General features: G+C 37.0%; 1 long non-coding RNA gene across 6 annotated transcripts in view; it reads right to left on the minus strand.

The window, feature by feature from the left end:
- Positions 1-23418, minus strand: part of LOC103546256 (uncharacterized) — a 389543-nt gene that overhangs the window by 244693 nt on the left and 121432 nt on the right. For all 6 annotated transcript variants that reach the window (XR_011526081.1, XR_011526080.1, XR_011526078.1 and 3 more), the window contains exon 3: positions 1996-2212. This is a non-coding gene — a long non-coding RNA (uncharacterized lncRNA). The remainder of the gene's footprint in view (positions 1-1995; positions 2213-23418) is intronic.

Genomic DNA, 23418 nt, shown 5'->3' on the forward strand with positions numbered 1-23418 from the left:
TTTAATCTGCAATGGGCTAATGAGAAATTCACAGAATCCCCAAATTTGGCAGAAGTCTGGGCATGGGAATCTTACATAACAGTTGGGCTTTGGTAGGGGAGGACCTGAAGGGCTGAATGTCCCCTGCTAAAATGTGTCCTCCTCTTTGTGGGCAGTGTAACTCTCCCTGAGATGGTCTACCCTTGGTGCTGGTTCTGAACACTTCTGAATGCAGAAGCAGCAGCAGAATTAACACAGAATATACAACATAAGAGTCAAAGGGAGTACCATAGGGAATAGTGTGGATTTCAGATAGTGTGGACACTTCAAATTTGGGGGGATCCATCTATGAAACAGACCCATCTACAAAACAGGTAATTAATCTTCACTCCCTTGTGATATACAAAATTCCCTAAATTCCAAATTTGTTTACACAGCTAATTATGGATGAAAATTTTGAATCTACCACAGGCCTATTAAGAAGATCTTGTTATATGCAGACATGTTCTGTCAAGGGCATATATCCAGTCAGGGATTCCTTCAATGGGTGATATGACTTTATTATAAGCTCTATCCTTTTCTTAAATGCTCACAAGTAAAACAAAAGCAAAAGATTTTGGCCTCCTTCTTTTATGTATGATTCTCCCACAAATCCCCCATGTTAGAAAAATGAGAAAAGAGATTCAAAAGAAAATAATAGCAGATCAATGCTAGATAGGAATGATATTTCAAAAGTGGTGGGAACATATTATTTGCTGTTCCATTGGATTCTGTATTATTCATTCCTCTTTTTTTTTTCTTTAATGACAAATGCGCCCATATCTTATTACAAAGAGGCTACCACTAAAGAAGATAAAAATGCCTTTTATCATGCATCTGGCCCAAATTATATCTCTTGAACCCCTTTTCAATTAGCTGTGGTGTTTTTCACAATTTTGCGACTTAGTCAAATTGGCTAAATCTCATGTGCTGCCTGCTACTACATTCTGAAGTGCCAGGCTGGTACCTAAGAAGAAAAATAACATTTTCCTTCACTCTTAACCCACATTCTGACTTCTCCTGCTGAATTCAATCCCTAGCTAATTAGTTCAAGAGCAAGCAACTTTAACCGAGATTTTGTATCACTTTCCTGTTTCTGAGAGCTGGGCTTTCCTCAAATGTAGCTCTCTTGTTACTCTTTGCATTTTAAATAAGCCATTTTAGAGCATGGCTCTTTCTTTTTCTTTAATATATGCACCCCTTGGGGCTGCACTGAAGCTTGTGATGGCTCTCTGCCGGCAGTCAGGGCAACAAAATGGCTACAAGATCCGGCTTTATCCTACAGTTGGCATCCATTGTGCAGCCCCAGTAGAATGGGGAGATTGTAAGTCAATTTCTCGGAAATGCAGGGTCCCTAGTATTCCAACATAGAGTCCTGAATCTCACTTCGTTTTTTCCATTTTGTTTGTTTTAAACATTCAATAACATTTCCCATATTAATAGTTCCTAGAATAAAGTATTCCACAGAAGTCAATTTCTCAGATAACTGAAGACTTGTTAATGTAAGAGTTTGATAGAAACTCTTTCTAAAATGTTAAATAGTTCCCTTGGGTCTCAGATAAGGTATGCTACATGTATTTGACTTTCTCTTGATGATTTAGGGTCATCTTTAAACTATCAGTTATTACATTGGGGTATAAAACAATAACAGATGCATGGAATTATTTGCCCCTATATTAAATAGGCCACTAGGCTTTCTTGGTTACTTTAGCAAATTTTCATATTTTTATTTCTGTCTCCTTTCATTCTATTGACCTGTCAGTCTTCACTTTGCACTAATGTTCATATGTCAGTCCCTAGAAGCAAACTTTGGGTTTATTGGGTTTATTGGCTTCCAGCTTGCAGATGGCAGGAAACCCAAACAAGTTTGTTGTAACAACACCTACTTTAAAAGTAAATCAGTTCTAGACGGTATTCTGAAGCTCAGCCTTCTGATCTAAATGCATAAGCATAAGTGCATGAATGTGGGTCACCTACTTGTTGCTCAAAGCACTTTGGACTCTTCATCAGCTCTTCATCTGTATCTCATCGAAGAGAAATTACCAGATACTTGTCTTTGGGTATTGCACAGTCAAGTTCAGCAGTCAATAATCAATTTGTTCACTCTCAGAGTTCTCTGTCCTTCTTCTTCTTGTCTTCTCTTTGTCCCTCTGACTCCTGCTTTGAGCCATTTCAGTAAGCATTAAGTCATCCACTATAAGGAAAGAAATCATACAGGAAAGAGCAAAACATTTTAATCTATGCAAATTGAACTCTAATTTGGGGGGGGGTGGAGCAGGGATTGAGGGATTGGTGGAAGAAGGATGAAAGTACATTGAAATGAAATATTTTACTTTTTAAATTTGCCTGTCATCAAAAAGGAAGCATGAAGTTTGGCTATAGTCATAAAGGTACCTGCCACTTGTATGTGGTTGTTTGCCCCAGTGTCTATGTGGATATCCAAGAGCCAGGGTGCACTGGGCTCAGAACACTAGAAGCAAGAAAGTCATACCAAGTAAATCCCTATGAGAGCAGACTTTGCTCCACAGCTAGTTGAAGGCAGGACTGGCTGCATGAGAAGGGAAAGGGAACTGCAGTAGCAGAAACTGCTTGTGCCATCCTTTCCGCAGTTCACAGGTTCTAATTTGGAAAGCAGTTAATATTTTAATGTATGCATCCCTTAAATGCAAAGACAACATCTTATAACTCTCCCTAACCCCCACACCTAGCACAATATGTAGTCAATAAATATTTGATTTAAATAATAATAAAATGTGCTCCCATGTTCTAAAGGCCATGAGTGCAGGAAACCATGAGAAGGTTACAATGATTCCACTTCTTTTCAGGAAGTCTGGAAGTCATCTGCCTGGTTGAGGTTTAAGATGCACTAATCAGCAAGTTCAGGGCAAAGCATCAACTCTTCTACTTCCTTTTGAATCTTAGTTCAAACTCTAAGGACAAGAAAAAAAAATAACAAAACAAACTACCATTCACCAAGACTGCAAACCAAACCTCAGACCAAAAATATCCTCATGTTTTCATGCTATAGTGTTTATTAGTACTTGAAGTTCAACCAGAGGGAATGAAAAATTGATCTAGTTCAGTTTCTCAGCTTGAGAGTGTTCAGCACACATGCTAGATCACATCTTGAGCAAACTTCATGGTATGTTCATGCTGAGAATCCTTTTAAAATAAAGTCTTAAAAAGACTTTGCTAAGAATATATTTTTCATTCAATAACATTTAGGGAAAAAAGATCCAAGCTAAAATGCAGGCCTATTATGTTAGCTTTATAAATGCAATCACCTTTCTTTATTCACTGATTTATGAAGTTCCTTGAGTAAACAGGAAAAAAAAGTGATATTTAAGATTTAAAAATAATGTACTATTGGAAATGCCTCAAGTGAGAGCCTTGTTTTAAGTGCCAAAGGAAACACCTTCCACTATAAAAGCAGGCGACTGTATTTTGTTTTCAATAAAAAAAAAAGTGTCAAGTGTAATTTTGGAGAGTGTCTGAAGGGAAAAAAAAAGGAGAGCTTCAAAATGATCTCTGATAGGAATCTTCATGACATACATAATGCTGGAAATATTATTCACCTGAAGAAAGTGACTACCCTAAACTTCATAAATCATCTAAACCAGGATTTCTCAATCTTAGCAGTATTGACATTTTGAATCGGATAATTCTTTGTTGTGGGGGCTGTCCTGTGCATGGTAGGATACAGCAGCACCTCTGGCCTCCATCTACTAGATGCCAGTAGTGGCCCCCACCCTCCACCAGTTGTGAAAACCAAAAATGTCTCCAGACATTGCCAAATGTTCCCTGGAAGGCAAAATTGCTCCCAGTTGAGTACCACTGATTAAACTAGAGAAACTGTTTTTAAAAAGTGAAGGATCTTAAAACAGCAGACTTGGAAAGACACAGCAAAGAATCAGTGATGCCAAGGAAACACTACACTAACAAGATAATTAGCTTAGATAGGTGATAGAAACAATGCACAGGACTAACCGTACCTGAAAAATGGAACCATAATCTAACCAAGAACAATAGTATACTGAAGAAAACCAGAAAGGCCAGGATCAGTGAAATAGTTGAAAAACATTTTTCTTAAATTTTTATCTGAAAAAAAAGTCAGTCTGGATAAAGAAAGTCAATCAGTTTCACTCAGCTCCCCCAGCAAAAAAACTGTACCTGTCAAGTATTTATCACTTAAAGGATAAAATTTTACAAACTTCCAAGGAGTCAGTACTAATTTGGAAAGCTGTTGATATTTTTATGTGTGCATCCTTCAACGTGAAGACTAGCTTAGGACTTTCTGTATCCCTCACACTTACCAATATAGGTACTCAATAAATATTTGATTTAAATCATAATAAAATGTGCCTTCACGTTCTAAAAGGTTTTAAAGAAGACTTTTTGAAGTGTGGTGGAATGAATGATTTTGGACATCTCACTTGGAAATAAGAAGATCTATATGGAAAAACCAAGATAAAGCTCGGCAGAAATATTAGAGTGGGAAAAGCAAAGGTCGGAGAGTTGAAAAGACCTGAGTTAAGTCCCAGCTGCTGCATTGGTCCTAGACATGCGACTGGGTCCATTTACTCTATTGTACTCTATAGAATGAGTACAATAATCCCACCCTGAAGGACAGTTAGGGTAATTACACAAGAGTAGACATAGTAAGAAAAAAAATCAGCTCTTTTGAACACCCTCTCCAAGAGAACATAATTCTACCACAAGTGCAATATCTACCCAAATTAACTTTTCTCTTTGAAGTCAGTAAAAGAAGAATCTCAAATCATTGCAGACCTAAAACAAAGTGTCAACGAAGTCCCATACCAAAATGATAGTGCAAAAAACCATCAAGGAGTACAAAAAGATGACAGACACTTGAGAATAAGTACATACAATATTAATAGAGTACTATTAATATAAAGTCAATTAGTAAATTTGGTAATATTTTATGGAAACTCTAAAGTATGAACAGAAAATTACACCTAAACAACACATAATGACTTATCTTTTCTATAAAGTATTTAAGTTTACTTAGTTAACTAAAGAATTCATTAATTTTTTCTAAAAACCAGTTCTATATGTCTGTGTTAAATTCTTTTCAAAAAAAAGAAGACATTAAGCTGAATAGGTTTGGTTAAAATTATCTTGCAACTTTGTTTTTAAAAGCTTTTAAACTGAAATTTCTTTCTGGGGTCATGGAAATAGTCTATTTCTTAATTGGGGTGTTGGTTACACAGGTGTATATATACATCATAACTCATTAATTGTTCATTTAAGATCTCATGTTTTACTATATGTGAAAAATGTTATGTGTATATATTTGTATATATGTATTTGTGTATATATATTTGTATATATACTTATGTACATAAAACTTTTAAATTTTTAAAAAATATAGCTGTAAAATTTATGTGATCCAGATCTTTTTCCTCTCCCTCAAACTGGTCTATTTTTATAAACCAATTTTAATTGTCAAAGTAATAAACAAATAAACTTTGAAATAAAGAAAGAATATTAGTTAGTTCACAGATACCATATAAATAAAAAGTAAAGAATGAGCACAAAAGCCTTAACTCCCAAGATGACCACTTATATTATAAGATAAAATTTCACTTTTGTTCTTATTGTTGTTGTTGTTGTTGTTTTATTTTTATTGTTGTCTGCAAGAGAGACACTTACATCCAAGTTACATTAGCAGTGATTCCTACATATTTTGGAGTTAGATTAGAGACCCTTTGAGTCAGAGTAGGAAATGCATATCAGCATATACACATAGAAAAATTTGGAATACAATTCCAGATACCATATAGGCCAGGTTAAAAACCATTCAACTAAAAGTTACCAAATGGTTAAAGGCGTATCATGTCTGTATGACTATAAGAGAAACATATGTTATTATCCTGGTAGTCATAATGGTGATTGCTTAGCACACATCATCAATAGAAATAAATATGGCTACTACATGGTGAAAACATAGATTAACAATGAAACCTAGTAATACTGAATGTATGTATCTGAAGCTGCATAGCAAGAGCACACATAAAAGAAAATTTGACAAAAATGCAAGAAGAAATTAAAATGAAACTGTAACTCCCAAATAGTCAAATAAATTATTTTTTAAAAGAAAATTAAGGAATAAATGATCAAGGGAATGAGAGTGAATGTAAGACATAGTCAAATTTAAAAATTAAACATTAGTTCAAGTTCATATACTTCACAAGAGATTTAGAGGCAAAACAAACAAATGAATTTTCAAACGGAAAGTTTAAAATCTCAAAGATGCAAATAAACAAAATTGAAAAAGAACAGAATTGAAAAGAGCAATAGTTGGCTGCTTGAAAAGAGCCTTTCATGACCCTTCTTCAAGTCACCTCAGCAGCCTCATTGCCTCCTGCCCCAATCAAACCAAGTACCAGAAACAGTGAACTTTTAATGCCTTACTCTTAAAGATGAAGGAATAGCCAAAGATTGCCAGATATTTGAAGAAAAGTTCTAACAAAGAGACCAAAACAAATTTTGAGGAAAAATAATTTTCAACATCAAACTATGTGAGGGTAAAATAAAGTCATTTCCAGACATACAAAGACTCATGCAAACTCCTAGGCACTCTTTCTCTAGAAACTACTAAGAAATGTGCTACACTAAAATGGTGGAGTGAACCAAGAAAAGGGAAGATTAGGCACAGCAGAGAGAGAATTTTTAACATGGTGTCAAAATTAATACCTGGTAAACGGATGTGTGACATTTAAAAAGCAACCAATCTTGATTAAAAAAGAAAGATAAAAGGTGACAATGGATTTCTCTACGAAAGAAATAAAATGTAAATTTCAGATTATCTTACAGCTTTTATCATGTGAAAAGCTGTATGGAGAGCCACTTTATAGAAAAGAAAGCCATAGATTCAAAAAATATGAAAACTAAGCAAATGAAAATTGTTAATAAAACAATTAACTCAAAGAAAACTTAAGAATGGTATAAGAAACGCAATTGTGTTATAAACTATATATATATACACTATATATACATACACACACTGTTTTACTATGTTTAAAGATTATAATAGTATATATATACACTATATATAGTATATATAATATAGTTTATAGTATAATCTATATATAGTATAAACTATATACACAATATACATAGTAGAAACTATGTATATAGTATATACAGTGTAAATATATGATTATATATACACTATAGAAACTATACATATTTCATATATATATATACATAAATTATATAAATAGATAACTACATAACAGTTATAATAAATCACTGAATATAGATTTAACTAAAAATTGTGATTTTACTATTTTGGAAGGAATGGAATGGGGAAAGGAGCTGTAAGAGGGCCAAAATAAATAATGTCTAAAAATGTTCACTCAAACAACAGCAGTATATGCACAGTATTTTGATATGAGAAGTAAATATTGGATTAACAGTTGAAGATTTTGAAAACGGTTACCTGAGGGAGGTGAAGGAAGCCAGAAGGACAAGAGGCAATTTAGGGTGGAGGAATTAAGAGAATATTGGTTTTTGCCTAAGCCTCTTACCATTATTTGACTTTAAATTGTATGCTCATATTATTTTGATGAAAAAAGGAAAATATTAATTTTTTGTAAAAGGAACGAAAGAGGGGAGGGAGAAAAGAATGAAGTTATTCCCCTTAAAATAGATTTATGTACACGCTATAGTATTACAAAAATATTTACACAACCATCGTTCTAGGGACTGCAACTCTAGAAGAAATCCACTGTTCCCAGCTTTTCAGTTTGTAAAAAACTTACCCTTAGGGTTGAGGTATTCAAGTTCAAGTTTAATCAAAGCAGTCATATTGAGTCCAAAAACACTAGTTGATGGTTAGCAGGAAGGAACCCTGTCCTGTGAGACTTTGGTCACAGTTACTTCCTCACATCCTATCCCATGTGCTTCATGAGGGCTTGGGTCACATGTTCCCAAAGGGAATGAGGACCTAGGACACATCTCCTACTGCTTTGGCAACTCTCATATCACAGTATACATAGTAAATAATCCAAAAATTTAATTACAGTTACAAGAGGCTTTGGACAAAGCTATTTAATTCATGGGGATGGGAAGATGGAAATTAGTATCTTATTCATAGGAAAAAGGAAGAAAATCATTCATAAAGTAACATCATGGTAAGCATTCCCAAGGATAAGTATTCATGCTCACTATCAAGTAATCCAGGAACCAAACAAACCCTCTGTTATCTAACTCTTATTTTACCTTTCTTAATCTTTGAGTAATTAACATTGAAAAAAATTTGTTTTCTGGGCTACTCCACAGACAAATAGTTTCCCAACAGAAACAGACAAGCAAATAGGCCTGAGCATGTGATGGACTTGGAAAGCAATGAATCTTAACAAATTTGCCATTGAATTATCGAACTGTTAAGACTACAGAGTTAAACAGAAAAGATTTGGATGGATAAATGAGATTTTGTTACCTTTGTTTCTTTACTAATTTTGTTTGTTACAGCTGCTTGTTGCCATGAGCACCAAAAGTTATGACACTGCAATTCACACTGAATATTTCTATTTGGAAAATAAGGTTTCACTTACATAGTTGAGGTTCATCAACCACATGAACTGAGAGTGGGAGGTTTACACACACATCATAGATCTATTTGCTAAACTACTGATCTTGTTTATTTTTAGATGAACTGCAAAATGGAATGGTGCTTCTTCAGTTTAGAGGATCTTTTCACTGATTCATCCAACAAATATTTATTGAGTTGCTACTATGTGTTCTGTGCTACTATGTGCCGTGTGCCCTAGGCTCTGCACTAGGTGCTAAAAATTCAGCAGTGCAAAACAGAATTTACAATCCAATGGGTTAGTTAGACAATTAAGCAATTAAACAAGCAATTTTAATAGGATGATTTAAGTGCTTGGAACACATGTCTAGTAGGGAGTTAGTACACAAGGTCTGGGCTGCAGATACAGATTTGGAAGTCATTATTTCAGAGCAGACAGTTGAAGCCATGGGTTTAGATTAGCTCATCCAGACAGTCTGTAGAGTGGAAAAAGTAGGGGCCAAAGGACAAGCCTCTGGGGCCTACTGACCTGTAGGGAACTAGCCAAAGAAGAAGAGCAAGAAAGAAACCTGAGAAAGGATAGAATGACAAAGTAACAGATGCCACAGTGGGGGCAATTCAATTCAACATATATTTATTGAGCACCTGCTATGTGCCAGATATGTGCTGCTGGGTAATGAGAATAGAGTAGTGAAAAACACAGACCCAATCATTATAATCAAAAGGAGAAAAAGTTTGCATGGGATTTGGGATTGTAGAGAACTGTGTGGCTTTTGCAGTAACAGTTTCAGTGGAGAGAGAAGGTGAGAAGCAGGGTTATACTGCATTGAGGAGAGACTGAGAGATGAGGAATTGTAACTGGCAAATGGAGACAACCCTTTCAAGTTGTGTGACCATGAAGAGAGGCAAGAATAAAGAGCAGTAATCAGAGGACACAGGGAGCTGAGGATGAGGAGTTTGTTGGTTTTGTTTGGTTTTTAATTATGAGGCTTGAAAATGCTTATATGCAAAATGAATGTGCTATGGAGAAGAGGAGGTTAGTAGCACAGAAAAAAACAGCATGACTGGTGAAGATAATTCCTGGAGGAAAAACAGGAAATGGCATAAGGAAGTATGTAGCTCATCTTACCCATATCATCTCCTGTTCTGTCCTAGCCCCGTGACAGCTCTGAAGGGAACATCCAGCAATGTAAAGAGTGGATGCTCCTAGAATTGCTCCACTCCTAGAATCATGACCAAGAGCTTTAAATCCCTAAACCAGTAGAATCTGGAAATAATTGGTAGAGCTCTTATGCCTTAGAGCCAAAGACTCCGGCATTTCCATGGTGCTATCAGTAGCACACCTTCTTTCCCACTCTCACCCATCACTAAACTATAAGGTGACCAGATCACATTTCTGCTCCCTTCTGCCTAGCCTGCCTTGGGGAAAGAGAGGTTCCTCTGTTTTTCCCTCATCCCCAGGGCACTAGAACAAAGAGTGAAGGCAGGAAGGTAGGGAGAGAATCCTGCCTTACATCCCAGGTACCTGACTAGGTACACACACGCACACATAAACCTGTGCCTTGAGTCTGGAACCTATCCTATTCCCCACCTTATTTTGACTCAGGCTTCCTAGCATAACCCTGCTTTGCCTGGTTCCTTCACCATTGCTATTCTGCAATTTAAAATCATCCCCTATGCCTGTCCCCTCAAAAGAAGCTCTTGGGCCTCCAGTGCCAGTTTAGAACTGGACTACATTTACCTCACTCCTATTTAACCTTCATCCACCTTTCCTCTAACTACCCCATCCCCATTCTCACTCTCCTAGGTTTTCAACATGCCTTAAGTCAAGGCTGTGTGGCACTTTCAATGGGATACCATGGCTGATAAGGAAGTTTGCAAGGCCTTGACTCTAAAGTCAAAACATAAACTAAGGCTCAAGTGAAATCACTTCCTTTTGCTAGCCTAAAATCTGGATTACATACTGTCTGTGTTGGTAGTGAGCTGGGATTTGATTAATTCTTGACTGGTATAGAAGAAAGAACACTGAGTCAACCACAGCTCAGGTTTCCACTTGCCATTTATTACTTCTGTAGGTTTTGGCAAATTGCTCAAGTTCTCCGAGTCTTACTTTTCTTCTCTGCAAAACAGGGATGATTACAGCCAGCATTTGTGTGTTTACTATGTTCTAAACACTTTATGAATGGCCTCATGTAATCCTCACAGTTACCTCAAAAGGTAGGTTCTATTATTGACAATTAATACTTGATGGGCAAAGTTTAAACCAAATAGCCTCATTCCAGAGCCTGCCCCATTAACCACCGTGCTCTGTTGAGCTAATAATACCTTTCTTCCCACTTTCAGGACTATAGAGAAGGGCTTGAAATATGGAATAATGTGTGAGAAAACAGTTGATAGATTATTGGTCAATGGGTCCAGAGTTTCAGTACTGCCGGTTAAGAAGAGTTATAGAGATGGATAGTAGTGATGGTTGCACAACAATATGAATGTACTTAATACTACTGAACTATACAACTAAAGTGGGTAAGATGGTAAATTTTATGTCGTGTGTATTTACCACATTTAATTTTTTTTAACTTCTAAAAGAGAAAACAGTTGGTAGATTAAAAAGTACCATACATATCCAAACTATTAATGATGTTTTTAATTTTTTAATGTATAATTGGTAGGTTCCCTAGAAGAGGATTTTGTGTGACTCGATTTTAATCCTTCTTAGAATATCTAGAATAAATAATATAAAAGGGGAAGCCTACTGTAAAATGGCAGTATCTGCATTTCAGCAGCCTTAATGGCAGAATAGAAATGAGGAGGAAAAAGTGAGTCCAGGTTGGTTTTTACGTGACATTCTAAAGGTTCCAAGCCTGACTCCAAATACATTCTCTGGCCAACCTCTGTGTTGTCCAATAGAGAATAGAATATTCTTTCAAAAGTTAGACCCATCTTCCAAAAGGAAGGATCAAAGCTGAGGCATGATTGATCACATCAGTGTAAGTCCTGGTTACAAATCTGCTCATTCATGTCCATTGCGCCTCAGGCTGAGGCCTAGAGCTCCAGTCATGCATGGGTGCCTCCCAGCAGTGTGTACATTCCCTACTCTCACTTCTACCGCGACGGGTTCTTGTGTCATTTAGTATACTTATGCCACTTATGCCATTCTATTCCCTGTAACGTCTTTCCTTTCTTCTAAAAATATTTTTTTCTTAATAAAAAGGACATATTCATTATAGAAGATTCAGAAAATATAAAAATCAAGTGCTCTTGGCTAAGTATTGGACATTGACACAGTAACTCCAAAAAAATTGTTTTCTGGTTCTCCCGAGAGAATAAAAAAGTGAAATCTTATTTTGAAGGTGAATTGACTTCTGAAATTTTCCTTGAAGGTTTACTATCTGGCACTCTGGTTGCATTCCTCCTTTAAAACAATGTCATGAAGGGCTATTAGATTTCCAGATCAGCCCATAAAATTCTACTTAATGTATAATGGAGCCGAACGATAGCATGGATAGAGCTTCACACCAAGCCACAAGACCCTAGGCTCCTTCTAGGAGGCAGGGACTTTGCCAGCCATCTCTGAAGCAGCACTGGCACATATTGGGCACTGAGCAATGGTAATTTCTAACTGTGACTTTAGAAAGACAGAGGAATTGGCTTTGTGGGCATCTCCTTCCTCAAGCAGCACTAAGAACATCCAAAGTTTCCATAGTTGGAAAGAAGATGAAACCATGTGGTTAAAGAAGGGGACAGTAATCTTTAATGTGTAAAGGTCAGCAGGTAGATTGAATGCTCACAGATTGGAGACCTGCTTACTAGAATGTGTTGAAGAATGATCTCAGCATCTCTGATTTTATTGGTGACGCATACAGTCAACAGCCAGTCATATTTATTAGATGGTTGTCTTCTATTTGTTAACCAAAATATTGGTGCCAGGAAGGGACACAAAGTATTTCTGAAGGCAACAAATCACCTGACCTCAGTAAACTTTCTCCTTTCTGGATCTACAATAGTAGGCACAAAAGAACTAGAGAATAATAAATGTACAAAGCAATACAATTTAATATAAGAATAATTTAAATAACACCCTTGGCAATGGGTTGATTTCTAATAAGTTTGGAGATCACTCAATAATGAGTTTTTTTTAAATTCATTCAAAAAATATTTGCCTATAGTTTCTATGTTCAAAGTGCTGGGCTAGGTTCTAGGTACACAACCGTAGTCTCAGTCCTTGATGGAGTTGCAGACCAGTAAAGTCAGGAGAAGACTAGCAGAGAGCAAGTACTAAACAAATAAATATATATTTCCAATTTGTAATAGATGCTGTGATAGGAAATAACAGGAGGGGATGAATGAAAAGCCTTGCAGGTACCTGCACATTTACTCAAGAAACTGAGAGAAAAACAATGTGGCTGAATAAGTGAGCAAAGGGGCAAGTGGCATGAAACAAGGGACACGTTGGGAGGGCCAGATTATGCAAGAACTTGCAGGAGTCTGGATTCTATTATAAGCACAAGAGAAGCCACTGAAGGCCAAAGTCAATGGGGACATGATGTGGCTTATGTTTTAGAAATAATATTTTGGCTGCTGGATGAAGGATAGATTTGAGGGCTTCAAGAGTGAAAGCCAGGAGATCAAATGGAAGTTGTTGCCTATATAGGAACCAAGCTTCCTTGAAAAAAAAAATAGAGCCATAAACAATATAAACATCCTGTCAAAATACGTCCAGGCACTGGGGTAAAGGGGCTTCTTTGTATTACTTATTATTGTCTGACATTATATGTTTATTAATTTATATAATTGATTATCTGCTCAGTATCTATCTCTCCAATTAAAAAGTAAACTTGATGAAGGTAGGAAGGTTGCCTTGTTCACTCCTGTACCCCCAGTGCATAGAACGATGTCTGTCACATAGATTCTCAATAAATATTTGCTGAATGAATGAATGAACCATGTATTTAATACTTTTTTGAAGCAAAGGACCCTTCTGTAAAGTAAATTATCATCTTCTTTCTTTTCAATTTTGTAAGTCTGGATCTTTAAATATCAACTGAGAGGAACCTGAAGGAAGAGTAAACTAACTCAATTGAAGTTTATTGTACTGAATAAAATGTAAATCCCAGGAAGACAGAGACTTTGAAAGTTCTTATTATATATTTTAATGAATAAATTAATGAAATCAGAGCTCAGAGCACTTGTCTGCGGTTTCCAGAATTGTGCTCTTTTATCAGATGATTGAAGCTTTGTATTTTAAGATGGTATTTAGGACTTATCAAAGCACATAAACTCATCTGATTTGACAGCTATCATAGCAAGCTGGTTGGCATGAGTTATGGGAAAAAAAGGCTTCCACCCATTTCAGGAAAAAAAAATGGTATCATGGCATAGTCTGCAATAAAACTGGCAAAATGATCCATTCATTCATCCATGTCAAAGCTCTCTGCTCCCTTAGCCCCAGAAACCCAGACTTTAGGAGCGAATTGTAGAGAATCACCACCAGATACTAAGGGTCAAGAAGTTAGCACATTTCTGGACCCCTTCAACTCAAATTCCTTCTTGAGGCAAGCTCTACAAGGCTGTATTAGTTTTCTGCTGTTGCCGTAACAAATTACCACAAACTTGGAAGCTTAAAACAGAAATTTATTGTCTCACAGTTCTGAATGCCAGAAGTCCAAAATCATGGTGTCAGCAAGTTTTGGTTTCTACTGGAGGTTCTGAGGGAGAATCCATTCCATGTCTCTCTCCTAGCTTCTGGTGGCTCCCAGCAATCCCTGGTCTCCAGACATATCACTCTAGTCTCTGCCTCCCTCTTTACATTGCCTTCTTATCTGTGTCTTCTCCTCTCTTCTAAGAACACTTGTCATTGCATTTAGGGCTCATTCTAATCCAGGATGGTCTCGTCCCAATCCAGGTTGGTCTCATCCCAAGATCCCTAACTTAACTGCATCTGCAAAGACTCTCTTTTTTTCAAATAAGGTCTTATATTCACAGACTGTAGATGGACACATCTTTTGGTAGGCCACCATTCAACCCACTACAAGGACCAAAGCAAGGTTAAAGTTAAAAAAAAAATTGTGCAATTCCATTGAGGTGGCACTCTGAATCAATATGACCAGGATAGATGTTTGCGGGGGAAGAGGGGAAAGATATTTTGTTTGTTGTGAGGTCACAACTCTGACTTTTTTCCTGAATAGAGAAAAACGAGGAGAAGTAGATGCATAATTATTTAATTAATTTTGATGCATCAATCCATTGATGGGGTACCCAAGTTAAGGGGAGGGGGCCTAACCATGGAAGTGGGTAAGTGGTGGAGGAGGCCTTACCAGGTATTCTAGGCAGCTCTTTGGGGCCTGTCCCATGCATCAGCTCTGTACTACATTGCTTCCCCTTCCCTCATCTCTCCAAACTTAGTGGAAAATCCTTCTCCAAACCTCGAGCTTTTCTCTAGATCCTCAGATATCCAACTAGCAATCATATCTGACTCTGATGTTACCTCTTGTCTGGCCACTCATTTTCAGTGCTTAATGCTGAAGTGTATCCCTCTTGGGATAAACCCACTATAGCAGCTTAAGGTGAAAGACCTAATCCCTTTCCCCGACCATCACTCACAAACCCCATCTTTTCTCTTTGATGTGTAGACGCAACAGATTGTCCCAAATTCAACAGATGCTTGGGCATTGCCAGAATCCCTTCCTTTATACACTCCCTGGTGATCTGGTGTGGAAGAAACAGTCAGCCTTGGCTGACAGCTTGGGCGACATTACAAGGCACCATGAGGCAAGAAGAAGCACTGCCAAGATTTCGTTTCTGTTTTTGCTGGTCTCTACCATGGTTTCCAATGAAAAGAATAGTTCTAAGAAGGTACGGTTGGCAGGGCCACACTGTGTCAATGGGCTACTTTCAACTTTGAGGAGCACAGCTTTTTTTCTTTTTCTTGGGGTACAGTCTTCTGGAAGGTTGGAATTTATTTCTGGCATAGTTCTTCACTAGAATCAATTGTACATCTTTAAAATTGTGCTTTTAATATTACTTTAAGTACCTATTTTATAATTCAATAAACTGCTCTCAAGCATGATGTAATGCTGATTAATGACACTTCCCTGGTACACCAAGAGCTCTCAGTTCTGCCTTGTGCTTCAGTGCATACCTGAGGCATTCCATTAATCACTGCTATGCCACAGTCTGTCCTATCGTATTGCTTAATTACCATTTCTGTTATTCATTCATCTACTCTATTAATCCCCACAGAACAAATTCATCAAACTCTGAGGCCTTGATGCAATGGTGTTCCTGGGTCTTGCCAGAACCTAGCCCTAGAAGCAGCTTATCCATAAAAGATGGAATGATCGCAAATCTCTTGATATTCAGGAAAAACTAATCTTAACATACGTAGTCTACAAAGGGAATCTTGTCTCTCTTTCCTCTTTGCAGACCCAAACTTTACCCACCTTTCAAGGTTCAGCTAAATCCCTGCATCCTCTATGAATTCCTCCTAAGTTATAGGTCTTAATTGACAATATCACAATCTAATTATTCAATTTTGTTATTTTATTCTGTTCTTTGTGGTTTGATATATGAATATTAATTAACCTGAACTGTGACTTTCCTGAGGACAGGCTTCATGTTTAATACGGTTTACTAATGATGAATAATAAGAATTATAAATAATAATAATAACATCTATTGACTATTATGTACCAGGTACTGGGCTCAGTGGTTTACAAAATCCAAGTGCTTGACCACTAAGCAGGGCTGCCTCTTCTCTTAACCTTCACAGTGCCTGGCAGTGTACTAGGCACACAATTAATTAGCTTAGTTGTTTAATTAATTAATTTTTAGCTTGGATGAAAATTCTATATTCTTCAGAATGGAAAGAAGAAGAAAAAAATGTGCTTCCAGATTAGAATAAGGACAATAGAGAAGAAAAATCTAAACCTGAAAGACAAAAAATGATTGGCAGGTATTTGGAGTGGGAGAAAAGTATTCAGAGATCAGGTGTACAGAGTTCTACATTCTACAAAAGATATTTCCATATAAAAATTTAAGTAAAGTTGTGAAATTTCAATAGGGGTATGGTGAAGCCATAATATAGTTTCATGACAGTAAATTTTGTTCTAGGAGACATAATATTGACTGGACCAATTGACTAGAATTGTAGATGTTTCTAGTCACTTTTTCACTGACTTATACCTAACATTTCCTAATCCTTTTCCCTCATGCAGTCAATAGCAACCATATTTTCAATCTGTCCTAATGGAGAACTAACGGCAAAAACGCAGGTTTCTGTTCTCTCTACCAAAAACCGTGCAGTAAGATGTATCAAAATAGGAATGGACTTTCTAGTCATAACTTAAATTATTTTCCAATATGAGAATCATCAGAAATAATCCTTTGCATTTCAGAATATTTAAAAGAGAGATATATCATTAAATCATAGAGGATAATTGGATACAATGTATTTTAAGTTACAGCCCTGTTATGCTAGGTGTCTTACCAGTAGGCAAAACCAATTACATAGTTGTTGGAATATACTACCTGCTAGAGGGCTTCAATTTTACCACAGCATCTCATATCCCATTTTTGTGCGTATGTATGCATGTATATACAGATAAGGAAGAATTTTCACCAATGTGTTTGCAGTGGTTATCTTCGGGAGATAGAATTTGGGATGTAATTACCTATGCCATTTAAATTTTTATAATTACCATGTATACATTTTTACAAAAAGAGTACATCTATTTAACTTTATATCTTTGGCTTAGGAGGTGGTAGAAACAAGTTAAAATTGAAAACTTGGTGGATATCAGGAATAATTGAGGCCAAGTGAGGGGAAGAAAACAAGAAGACTTTAGCTGCTGGGAGTGAGCTGAGGGTAGGAATACCACCCAAAGTGAGAAAGGATCCACCATGCTGCATCCAAGAACACCAACAATTAGCTTTGCCTACTTCATATTATTACATAAACCTGAAAAGTAACATTGTCAGGAAAAATGAAGTTAACATATTCAAACTCTAATTCCGATTCCAATACTCTCTATAAAATCATAGGATTTTGAAAATTAGAGACAGCGATGCCAAAAAGCACACTCTAGGTGAATACTGGAGGAACATTTACCATCTCCTTCCTCAATTCAACACATTTTTGTCTATTTAGTGTATATGATGGTTGTTTGCACATGCTCACAGCAGAAGCACTAATTCACATAATCACTCAGTATTTTGGCTTTATTTTGCTTCTTCTGTATAAGATTTTTTCTTCTTAGCTAAATATTGTCTTCAGAACTGAATTAGATCACAAGAGAGAAGATTTTCCTAGGATTCCTCACACTGGCTAATAGAGTGCTGGTCAACCTAAGAGACACTGGGTAAATACCACTTTTCCTTGACATCTTAGGAAAGGAGTTTACAACCCATCTAGGGATAAGAATGAGAAAAAGAAAATCAAGTGGGAAAATTCAATTCCACAAATAATTGCTATAGCCTTAACAAGGGCAAAGCATTGTGCTGTAGCACCATCCTACAGTGGGACATAAAATACTTCCCAGATATCATCTTATAGGTCTTCAGAACACCCTGGTGAGGTAAAAAATTAGCAAATGCCATGAGGATCCGGAATAAGTGACATAAACCAATAGAGAGAAAATTTGTCCTGAATATTTGGGAACTCATGGAAAACTGAGGCTTCCTACCTCCCAAATTTATATTCTATCCACTTCAGAAAGTCTTCTCCAATTCCAATTCTTATCCCAAAATCTATCCCAAGAGTCATTTATTCCTAGTGACTCCTAACATGGGCAGAATTAGAGAATTCCTGGGAAAACCTCCAAACGTTTACCTCTTGTACATAAAGACTCATTCAGAAGACTGATTATAAATGCAAGGAGATTTTGCTGATAACATGTCTACTTTGTTTAAATTATTATTCAATGCTCCCGTTTTCCACAAACTTTTCTTGAACCTTCTATAATTACTGTAGCTACAAAACAGAGTTGGATTAGCTGACTTGTGCCATCTAAAGGCTATAGTGAGAACCTCTTTGACCAAGAAAAATAAAATTAAATAAAAAATATTCATATCAGGGTGTCTGCAAAAGGAATTCAACAAAATTGTTCCGTGTGAGGTTAAAACATAAAACAGATAATAAGGGCTTGGGCAGATATTATTGATATTATTTCAAATCAAAATAAAGGAGAAAATCAAGAAACCTTGGAGCTACAGTCTTAGCTCTGTCGCCTACAAGCTGTGGGACCTTAGGCAATTTCTTTAACCTCTCTGGACCTCATATTTCTTATCTATAAAATAAAAGAATTGAACATGATTTCAAAAGTAACGACATAATTTTTTACTTTTATGAAATGAAAAACAAATTTATAAATATTTACATGAAATTCAAGAAAATGGGTAGGTTTAAAAAATGATTATTGAATTAAGCGAGAAGTTGAGTAAGTCAGAGGATTTCGCAGTCCTTCCCCCTTTTCAACTATTTCCTCTTTTTTCTAGACATATAGTGGTGTACATTCTCCAGGCTCCCTCACAGTTAGGTTTTGACTATGTAACTGAGTTCTAGTCAAAGGAATGTTAGTAGAAAGATAGGTGCCACTTCCATGTCTAGCCCATAAAAGCCTCACGTGTGTGACATCCTGCATGCTCTTCCCTCTTCTGCCAGCTTGATGTGGACGTGTGCAACACCTTGTGAGGAACTGGGCATCTGAATTACCACTTGAAAGAGACCCATTTATTTACTAGAAACATCCATTTGGGATTTTACATGAGCAAGAAACAAACTTATTTCAGGTTTTCGCCATTATGTATCACTGAGTTTGTTACACCAGTTAGCTATACTCTAATTAGTACAACAACATTTTTTCACTCAAATTGACCAGGGCAGATTTGTGTTCCTTCTTTCTGAGATTCCTTAAAAAATGGCAAATCAAAAGTCATGTGAGACATATGACTTCCGATTTTTGTTTGTACTGCGAACTTAAATAAGAATGTGCAAACTTTGGTTGTTGCCTCAAGAAAAAAAAATAAGAAAAGAAAGTACCATGAGCCATGATATACGGGATGACACAATCAGAGCTAAAAGCAAGGTATAGACAGCTTCCAAAGGTAACCCTGAAGTGGCTCAGTGCCTAATACAACGTCTTCTTGCACAAAACTGATGCTCAGTTTCTTGAATGAAACAATGAGTAAATGAATGCATGAATCGACCACAAATCTAATGACTTCTACAGTGGAGTATGAAAAAAAGGATTTATTGCCCATGCCATAGAATGGCTAGATTTAATTAATTTATGACCAGACTGTTGTCAGCAATGTCTTCAGTGCAAGAGAAAAATTCTAATCATAAAGTGTACTCTACCAACTTCTCAGTTCACCAAGAAATGGGATTTTGAATATTCATTCAAACTCAGCCTAGGCTTCTACCATGAGCCAGGCTCTGTGTTCTACTCCCACAAGGGACATGTCCTCTGCTTCCACTATAGTTCTTCACTCAGGACCTGGAGATTTTCCATGTAGCCTCAGCAGGCTCCCAGCCTCCTCTGACTTTCTCAGTATTGTCACCCTCATTCACAGAGCAGGACTAGCACAATGATTAAGAGCACAGTCTCTAGAGTAAGAATGCCTGGGTGAGAACCTGCCTCTGAAATTTTTAGCCTTGGGAGTTTGGGGAAGTTACTTAAGCACTCCTCCTCTATAAATGGGAGCATTAACAATATCCACTCCTCCTGTTGTTGTTAGGACTAATTGAGAAACTCCAAGTTTAGCACACTGCTAACACACACTAAGTTAATTCTCAATAAATTTTAGGTATTATCATTTCTCTTCCTTAAGGATATAAGGTCTTAAGATGGCAGGCATCAGTGGAAAGAACATCATACAGCAAGTCAGAACTCCTAGATTGTAGTTTCAGGTCTGTTGTTAAATAGATATTTTAAAGTGAGCATTTCACTTAACCTCTCTGAGTGTCAATTTTCTTGTCTTTCATATGAAAGGGATGGCCAGATGAGTCGTATTTTCTCTTCCTTACTCTATGATTCCATGCCTTATGTCTTATTCAAGTCTCTGTAACATAATGCTCAATACTTTGTTCTGCACATAAAATACAGACAGACAATCCCATAACCTTCCTCTGACACCTACTCCAATTATTTTAGGCCATGAGAGTTCACTCCTGGCATCTTTGCCACATGGTAAAGTGTGTAACAAGAAAGACAGGTGGAGTCAAACAGGACTCAGATGCCCTATCAAACACTCTGAGGGCAGATGTTATGTTCAAGAGTATGGGATCCATAAGCACATCTGCAGAGAACATCAATAACCAAAAGAGGCTGCCCCACTTATCCCCTAGCAAAGCACCTCAGCGATAAATAGCAGAATCCTAAGCACAGAAGACACTCAAGAAATATCTGTCGCTTTGTTTATTTATGTAGAACATTCATTTCCTGATCCTAAAGAACTGAATTTGAAGAGACAGAAAAAAAAGTATGCCTTTTGCTTCAAGTAAGAGATTATATATTTTGATTCCCTAGGGTCAACACATAGTAGATTCTCAATATATGTACGTTTGATGAATGAATCATTCTAGATCTTCTAGTTCTGTGTTCAGGAATGCAGGCTACTGGAATCTTTTAAGTTAATATTTATAATTTCTCCTAATGAAATACGTGGTCCTCCAAGGAATCACTTCTCCTTGTGCCCATGCCCCTTTTGCAATGTGATGCTGCTGCTTCTCCACTAAAGAAGTGGGGTTCTTTCTTCACCCCTTTGAATCTAGCCTGGCCTAGTGACTGGCTTTGACCTTTAGAATGTGACGGAAGTGATATTGTGAAAGTTCCAGAACTTACATCTCAAGATTCCTTGCAGCTTCCACCTTTGCTCTCTTAGGCCTCAGCCACCATGGAAAAAAGCATCGGTTTCCATACTGTTGAGAGACCACGTGGGGAGGTCCTGCTTTCCAGTCATCCCTGCCAAGGTCCCAAACATGAGGGTGAGATCATCTAGACTCTCCTGCTCCAGCAGATTCACTGGATAAATGCAGTTCCATGAGCAAGTCTGGGCAAGACCAGCAGAAGAACTGCCCAGCCAACCCACAGAATCATGAGAAAGAGTAAATTGTCATTGTTTTAAAACAATGAGTTTTGGAGTGGTTTGTTATGCAGCAACAGATAGTTGACGCAAAACTATTTTTGGATCAGAATCAGAATAGCCACACAATAAGGAGTTTCATGAAAATAAGATTATATCAGCAGTTTTGCCAGAGGGGAAAAGAGAAAGAGGAGAGGAAAAAAATTTAAATACCATGTATGATAAACGATAAAATCCCAAATTTTATCAATATGCAACTTATGCAGGAAATGTGATACAGGATTAAATCTATTCATTGGTTTGAGGACCTGCAGAAAACAGTTTCCAAACCATAGATGCTTTTTTATAATTAATTATTCATTAGTAATCACTCATTGCATTATCTCTCTATTTCTGCATAACAAATCACCCAAAAGCTTACTGGTTAAAAGAACAGTCATTTATTCTTCTCATGGCTTCTATGGATCATGTAAATAGGAGAAGCTTGTTTAGGCAGTTGTGTGACTCAGAATCTCTCATGAGGTTGCAGTTGTGGTGTCAGCTGGGTCTGTAGTCATCTAAAGGCTTGATTGGGGCTGGAGAATCCACTTCCAAGATGTATTGCTCACATGGCTGGCAACTTGGTTCCTCTCCACTTGGACCTCTTCTTGTAGCTCCTTGTGTGTCCTCATACCATGGTGGCTGGCTTCCCCCAGAACCAAAGATTCAAGAGACCAAGGCAGAATTTGAAATGTCTTTTATGGCCTAGCGTCAAAAGTCACACATCATCACTGCTGCCCCTATTCTATATGCACACACACAGCAGCTTTGAGTTGATATAGGAGGAGACTACACAAGGGCAAGGATTATTATGGGTCCTCTTGGAGGCTGGCTTCCACATCCCTATTGCCAAAAAAATTGAGAGCTTATACTAAAAATACAGATGCAGCAGGATTACTAAGAATAAAATCATGTTAGAAAGTGAAACTAGAAACCATAAAGAGGCAAGAAGAAAGCTAATTCCATCTGGGCCTTTGGGTAAGATATTTATTACAAGTCCACAATCCCTTAATGGAAACTCTTGAGGCCAGATACATTTCAGAATTCAGAATATTTTGGATTTTAGAAGGGTAAGGAGATAAGGAGGTACATACACCAGATATTATACAATACCCTCCAGTATTGTGTGAGGAACAACTTAAAATCAACTACATTGTTATTTGTGCAGCAAAATGTATGAATTTCAAACTAAGTGGAACAAAAACTTTATAAATAGTGTCACATCTCAAAATCCATCAATTTTGACAGCAAATTTTTTTAAAGTCTGGGTCTTTAGAGATTTTTGGATTTCAGAATTGCAGGTTAGAGATAGTAAGCCTGTAGAAGTTGCAAGTTCACAGGATCGGACCCTATGGCTATAGATTCCCCTAGATTGTGTGCATCTATCCCCATTTCCAGGCCTTGCCTCCCCATCAACTTCCCAGCACTGCTGATCAAATCTGTCCCACAAACTCAGATTCTCAGAGCTGCCCATTCATATTTGAGGTCTCTAATGTCCTATTTTCCTGCCTTGGATTTTGATTTAGGGGCTAGGTTTTCATACTTGCCCAACTTACACCCAGCCTCTGTTTTCAGGTTTATAGCTACCATTTTAGCATCAACAGCTCATAGTAACTGTTGCATAGCCTAAGAAGTAGGATAGTTATCACACTTGAACCATAGATTTAGCTGTTTCCTGCCAAAGCAAAAAAGCACAGAAGTTGTTTGAGAGAAACCATTATTTT

Source organism: Equus przewalskii, chromosome 14 (assembly GCF_037783145.1).
Source record: "Equus przewalskii isolate Varuska chromosome 14, EquPr2, whole genome shotgun sequence".
Classification (NCBI taxonomy): Eukaryota; Metazoa; Chordata; class Mammalia; order Perissodactyla; family Equidae; genus Equus; species Equus przewalskii.